We start from the raw sequence: 6,750 nt of genomic DNA, 5'->3' as shown, positions 1-6,750 counted from the left end.
ATATATATATATATATTATTAAGTAATAATTTCAATGCAGCGTGTTAATAAGTATTATGGATAATTTAATTTTATGTTATTTATTGCAAATTCATATAGGTTTAGCTAATATCATGGTTTAATTAATGGATATTAAGTTAAAGTATATGAAAAGTCGGAGACTGAGGAATTAGAAATTTGAGTTTTTGATCATGCGGTGATTCTTCGGTGATGGTTTCAGTAGTTATAAATTACATATAAAAATATACATATTAGATAGGCATGAGTCTCTAAGAGAGCCTTTTTATTTACTTTTAGGGAACTATTATTTAGCGAGCAACAGCTCGGAGAAAAAAAATCATTTCCATTATTTATCATAACAAGGGTTATGCTGCTCTCTCTAATTCGGCATATGCATATCACTTAGAGGTAGCATTTTTGTAATTATTCAAAGTATCAAGGGGCACTTTTCAATGCATCGGGATTTTAGTATTTTTAGCGTTTTGGAAATTTTCAATTGGAGGTAATTGATTTTCCCTTATAACAAATACATAATCTAGTTGGAAAAAAGATTCTTGAAATCAGTGACATGATGACTGCATAAATTCCATGCACTGCACTTTTCAGTTTGTCTACTTAATTACGTTTTTTATTATAAGCTAATTAATGATAATTGTGGGGGCTCTTTTTAAAAATTATATAATAATAAACAATAAAATGTGGATAAAAGAATGCTAAGTTCAGAAAACCTGAGAACTTTCTTTCAGAATTTTTTATTTAGTTTCTTTACGATCTATCCTTGAAGCTGAATTGAAAATGTCTCAGCTGATGCAAAAATACCGAAGTAAACTTCTTTTTTTTTTTGGGGGGGGGGGGGATTTCCTATTCTAAATTACTATTTGACAAAAAAAAACGGCCATTATATCTCATTATGTGGAATGACGACTAATTAGATTGCATTTTAAGCGTGAATGCTGATATCAAAAGAGTAGTAGAATTTTGGGATCTTATTTTTCACATTACTATTTCAAATTTTTTTCCAGAGTTCTATATCGTCTCACTGCCTGATAAATAACAAAGATTGCAATAAATAAATTATTGGTGAATTCTATGGGATAGTGGTCAATAAGGGACTACCTCGGTTAATATCCAAGTTCGAGTCACTCTAAAAACAATTAAAGATAACACTCTTTTATCCCATGTTTGTTGCACCGACCTGTTATGCAGACTCGCATGTGTTCACTTAGGACGTAATGATTGGATCAAATCATCTTTCTCACGCAGAATTGATTTAATTACTAACTTTTAAGTTGTGAAAAAATGGTGCCTTAACACTTCCTCTATCTACAATCAGCTGCACCAGTGCTTTGTCTTTCAATCCCTTGCTGCTGAGGAGTCTTGAGTTCCTTTTCTTCTAGATGTTCTTATAAGGGAATGGGTTCATTACGATTAAAATATTTAAGCTATCAAATGGTGATACCTAGTCCTCTTATTAGTTCAGGATTGTCTTTCAATATATTATAGATATAGTAGCCGAAATCGTTAATGAATTCCCCCGCGTGCGGTGTGTATACAAAGCCATAATGTTATTGGACGAGACGCGAAATCAACAAGCTATCATAGGCATAGTGTCACGTAAAGAGATGCATAGTGCGAGCCCGTGATGCGAAGCCAAAATAGATGTTTGACCTACGTGAGCACGAAGCCATCTGGATGCATAATCAGCATGCCGGCGCATGACCTTGGCTTAACCCTGATACCATCTTCAAAATTCACTGGGCTTATAAGAATTAAACCCATATGCACCACAAAAGGTTAAATTATCAAGTGGTGATACCTAACCTCTTTTTTTTTTTTAATCCTAATATTCATTTTAATATATTTTAGATGTGAAATTCATAAATATCAACGGATATAATAAATAAATAAATAATGTCCGAAATAACTTTTTTGAAGATAATTTTTATTCTCCTTCCTCTCTAACTTACAGCGATAACATATTATCACATGACAGCTCTCGCCAAGTGATGCGATTCCCGCCAGGAATGATGAGACCCGACAACTAAAGCTACCAAAGATCGTTCCACGATCAGATTTGATTGACAAACCCTCGACCCGTTGTTTACAACATAAACAAGAACCTTGGTATAACTGACCTCAACCCGTTGTTTATTGCGAAACAAGAATATCGGTATATAGGAAAACGCCACAAACGGTGGTGGAAAGCCGTTTGATAAGTCGATAATGAACGCCACGAAAATTTCCGATAAGTTCAAATTAGTTCTTCAAGAACCAAAGAGAATACTCACAATTTTTTGAATTTTTTTATTAAAAATTCACTAAGAGGAATATATATAGACATAAAGTAATCTTAATTTGGCCATATCTCCTCCTATATATAAGGAAAATAAAACCTAAAATATCGATAGAGATATGACATAATCTATAAAGATATGAAATTTAAATATCCCGAGAATATCTCCATGAGATTTAAACTTTAAACAAATCTGATGATATCTTCTCTTAATCTTCAAATATTCTAGAAACTTCCTCAAATACTTGTTGTATTTAGCCTTGTCCGGAATCTTATATAACTTGAATCATGTTGATGGATTTTTATGGATCACGTGATTCATGTCCAATGGGCCTCCACGAATTTGCTTGAGCCCAAAACTCTTGAATCAGGCCGTTGAGTTCATCTTTAAACTTCTTTGCTCGTGCTCGCGTAATCGGTTTAATTGGAATTTGAACCGGATCCCTTAAAGTCGTGCTACGATTTGCATCATTCCCCTCATCTTGAAAAGGATTTGCCATCAAATCATCACCTACATCAAAAGGAAGCAAATTAGCAACATTAAAAGTAGCACTTACATTGTACTCACCATGTAAGTCTAGTTTGTAAGCATTGTCATTGATGCGCTCTAGGACTTGGAAATGACCATCCCCTCTCGGAAGTAATTTGGAACGTCATTGCGCCGGAAATCTCTCTTTCCTCATATGCAACCAAACCCAATATCCAGGTTCGAAAATCAGCTTACGACACCCCTTGTTGGCGTGTTTTGCATACTGCTCCGTTCTTCGCTCAATATTGAGTCTTGCTTTATCATGAATCTGCTTAACAAATTCAGCTTTCTTTTTGCCATTTAAATTAACATGCTCAGTCAAAGGTAAATGAGATAAATCCAATAGAGTTAAAGGATTAAAACGAAAACTTGATTTGGAGCCTGGTGCTCTGATACCAAATGATGCGATTCTTGCCAAGAATGACGAGACCCAACAACTAAAGGAACCTAAGATCGTTCCACGATCAGATTTGATTGACAAACTCTCGACCCGTTGTTTCCAACATAAACAAGAACCTTGGTATAACTGACCTCAACCCATTGTTTATTGCGAAACAAGAACCTCGGTATATAGAAAGACGCCACAAACGGTGGTGGAAAGCCGTTTGATAAGTCAATGAAGACTCCACAAACGGTGGTGGAAAGCCGTTTGATAAGTCGATAATGAACGCCACGAAAATTTCCGATAAGTTCGAATTAGTTCTTCAAGAACCAAAGAGAATACTCTCACAATTTTCTGAATGTTATTTTTTTATTAAAAATTCACTAAGATTAATATATATAAACATAAAGTAATTCTAATCTGGCTATATCTCCTCCTATAGATAAGGAAAATAAAACCTAAAATATCGATAGAGATATGGCATAATCTATAAAAATATGAAATCTAAATATCTCGAGAATATCTCTATGAGATTTAAACTTTAAACAAATCTGATGATATATTCTCTTGATCTTCAAATATTCTAAAAATTTCATCAAACACTTGCTGAATTTAGCCTTATCCTGAATCTTCTATAACTTGAATCATGTTGATGGATTTTTGTGGATCACGTGATTAATGTCCAATGGGTCTCCACGAATTTGCTTGAGCCCAAACCTCTTGAATCAGGCTGTTGAGTTCATCTTTAAACTTCTTTGCTCGTGCTCGCGTAATCGGTTCAATTGGAACTTGAACTGAATCCCTTAAAGTCGTGCTACGATTTGCAACACCAGGTTCCCTAATATCAAATTTACTAGCCAAAGCTACCCATATATCATCGGTTGCTATTCACCCGAAGAACAAATGGTCTCTTGATTGATTCATCTTTAGCTTTGAATTGCAGAATTCGCACAGTACTGAATCTTGTCGAAGACATCCACAAAGCTTGCAGCACAAATTCGATAATCAACTAGTTTTCCCATCCAAATTAAATTTATTTCGGTTTTGTACTGTAATTTGTAGAGGACGAGAGGGGTAAAAATGGAAAATCAGCATCTCAAAATCTGACACATCAGTTGGGTTTCCCTCGATGTGTTGGATGACAGGTCAGCCGCTGTTGTGGTGGGGCCTCCAGGAGCTGCCACGCAAGCAGCAGTAGAAGGAAAGGCATAACGCACAGGTGTAGTAGCAACGGCTGCCGCACTTGACACGTGGCGTGAACGGGCCGAGATGCCCCCCGCCACCGCCGGCCCGCGGCGCAGTCAGAGGCGCCAGGCGGTCGTCGGTCATGGCAGGAGGCCACGGCACCACTGTTCCCATCCCCTGTTCCTGCCCGGCAATTAATACTCTGGCCGTTCTCCCTCTGTTTTTTCTTTTTTGTAACTATTAAATATTTGACTTTCTTTTTGCTTTTTTCTTGCCATTAATTTCTTGGACTAGAGAAGATCGAATTAGACCACAATCACAACGCATGATATATAGTTAGCAAATCGTACACCTTGATTAACGAACTTTCACTGCAGTGTACGAATTCGAAACTTATTTAGAGTATCTTGTGTTACGATTAAATAGTCCGAATATAAGAATGACCACACTGATGTTACTTATATCTATGTAAAAATACAATCAATCCATGCGTAAGCTCATAATCTCTTGTGAATTGTTTTTCACACTGAAACATTTACCGTCAAATATGTGTTGTCATTGTCGTTAATACTCATATTTAAACTACAAATTATTTAACTTATCTAAAAAATAAATTACTAATCATATAAAAGGTAATATTTCAGTTAGAAATAATTAAAATAATTCACCCGTAAAAATAATTGTGAGTCACTTTAAACCAAGTATTAGTTGAGCGAATATTCATTAAAAAAAGGTGATATATTGACAATAAATGTTTGGATATCCAAACATTTATTGTCAAAATCATTTTAACAGATAAATAAACGTAAGAATTTTTCGCACAAAATTCTCTTTAAACGCAATATAATGTAGCATGAACAGTTGCTTCCCCGAAAATTAATTAGCTCAGACTATTTACTCTCCTACTCGCTGCTATGGAAAGAGCTTTTCCAATTAAAATTCCTGGTTCGATCAACGAGTGCTGATTGAGTGGTAAGGAATTTCAACTGTTATAATGAAACATAATATAAATTCAAGTCCTAAAACTATTATATCCTTTATTACATGATCTCAGAGGGACAACAAAAGGACCAGTGCTTGAACTTAGAAACAGTAGGTGAATTCATAGGTGAGCATCAGATCATCAAAACAGGACAACTCACTCGCTAGCATCATCAAAATCATCTCTTTTGTTTCGTACTAATATGGTTGATTACGATATGCATGTATAATATATACACACACATAAATCATGTATATATTTCTACAGTATCACCTGATAAGAAACTTCCAAGAAAGCATTCACCAAACAAAACCAAAAAAGGAAAAAGAAAAATCGTTCTAAAAGCTTAGGCAAAATGCAATGCAGTCCATCAGTTGTTCATTTTGGACTAGAAATAAAATAATATATCCAAGTAAAAAAAATAAAAATAAAAAAATATTGAAAAAAGATCATTATTTCCCTTTAATTTGTGGGTGGGACCAAAAGATGAAAAGAGTGCAATGGTTGACAGCTCTTTCGCACATGATTGTTCCGAGGATTTCAGTATTCTATGGAGAATTATCGAAGTTTCTCTTGTGCTAATTATACAATTAATTAAACCGAAGGGAAAGAAAAAAAGTGTATCAAGACATGTCGGGATCCAAAGCATCTAACGTTATATATAATAATGCAATATATGTATATAAATATATATATTTATAACTCGCATCTATATATGATTATTATCCAAATAGATCGTTCTGATATATCGACACCCGATATTACATGACTTTAAGTTACATAATCCAATTGATATCATCGTCAACATCACCTGCCTCAGTTAAGATCACAGAGTTTTTGTTATGCGCGTTTGTAAAACAAAAGAGACATTTCATTTTCTAAATTATGTGGTTTGTGTTATAACATTGTTTAATAAACTTTCAATAATGTAATTAAGGGAAGAGGTGACATGTTAGGTTGCGTATTTAAAAAAGACAAAGGGGAAGGACAATGGTCTTAGATGATAATTAATCATCAAGCCCGTAATGGTCCTACAAGTGGACGGTTACCCCAATTCAGGGGCCAAAGTTTGCGAAAATATAATTTTAATTGAATATGAATTTTGTTAATGTTTATTCTCGTTACATACATACATTAGAAAGGTTGACTTGAATCAGGGTGTCGGTGGGCGATGCTTATTAATAATTTTTTCGGGATCCCATATATACATATAACTAGAAAAATATCTCAGCTCCTGGATTAATCTTTCAAATAAAAAAAAAAATCAATTTCGAGCATAATGCAGGAAAAATACATACTGCTAAATTCGTGAAGGCCTTTTCATTTAATTGAAAGGGAAAAAAAAAGGATTAATGAAGGTAATCCTCTTGATATAACGC

This window comes from Punica granatum, chromosome 1 (genome assembly GCF_007655135.1).
Source record: "Punica granatum isolate Tunisia-2019 chromosome 1, ASM765513v2, whole genome shotgun sequence".
Classification (NCBI taxonomy): domain Eukaryota; kingdom Viridiplantae; phylum Streptophyta; class Magnoliopsida; order Myrtales; family Lythraceae; genus Punica; species Punica granatum.
Note: the sequence above shows the minus strand (reverse complement) of the source record.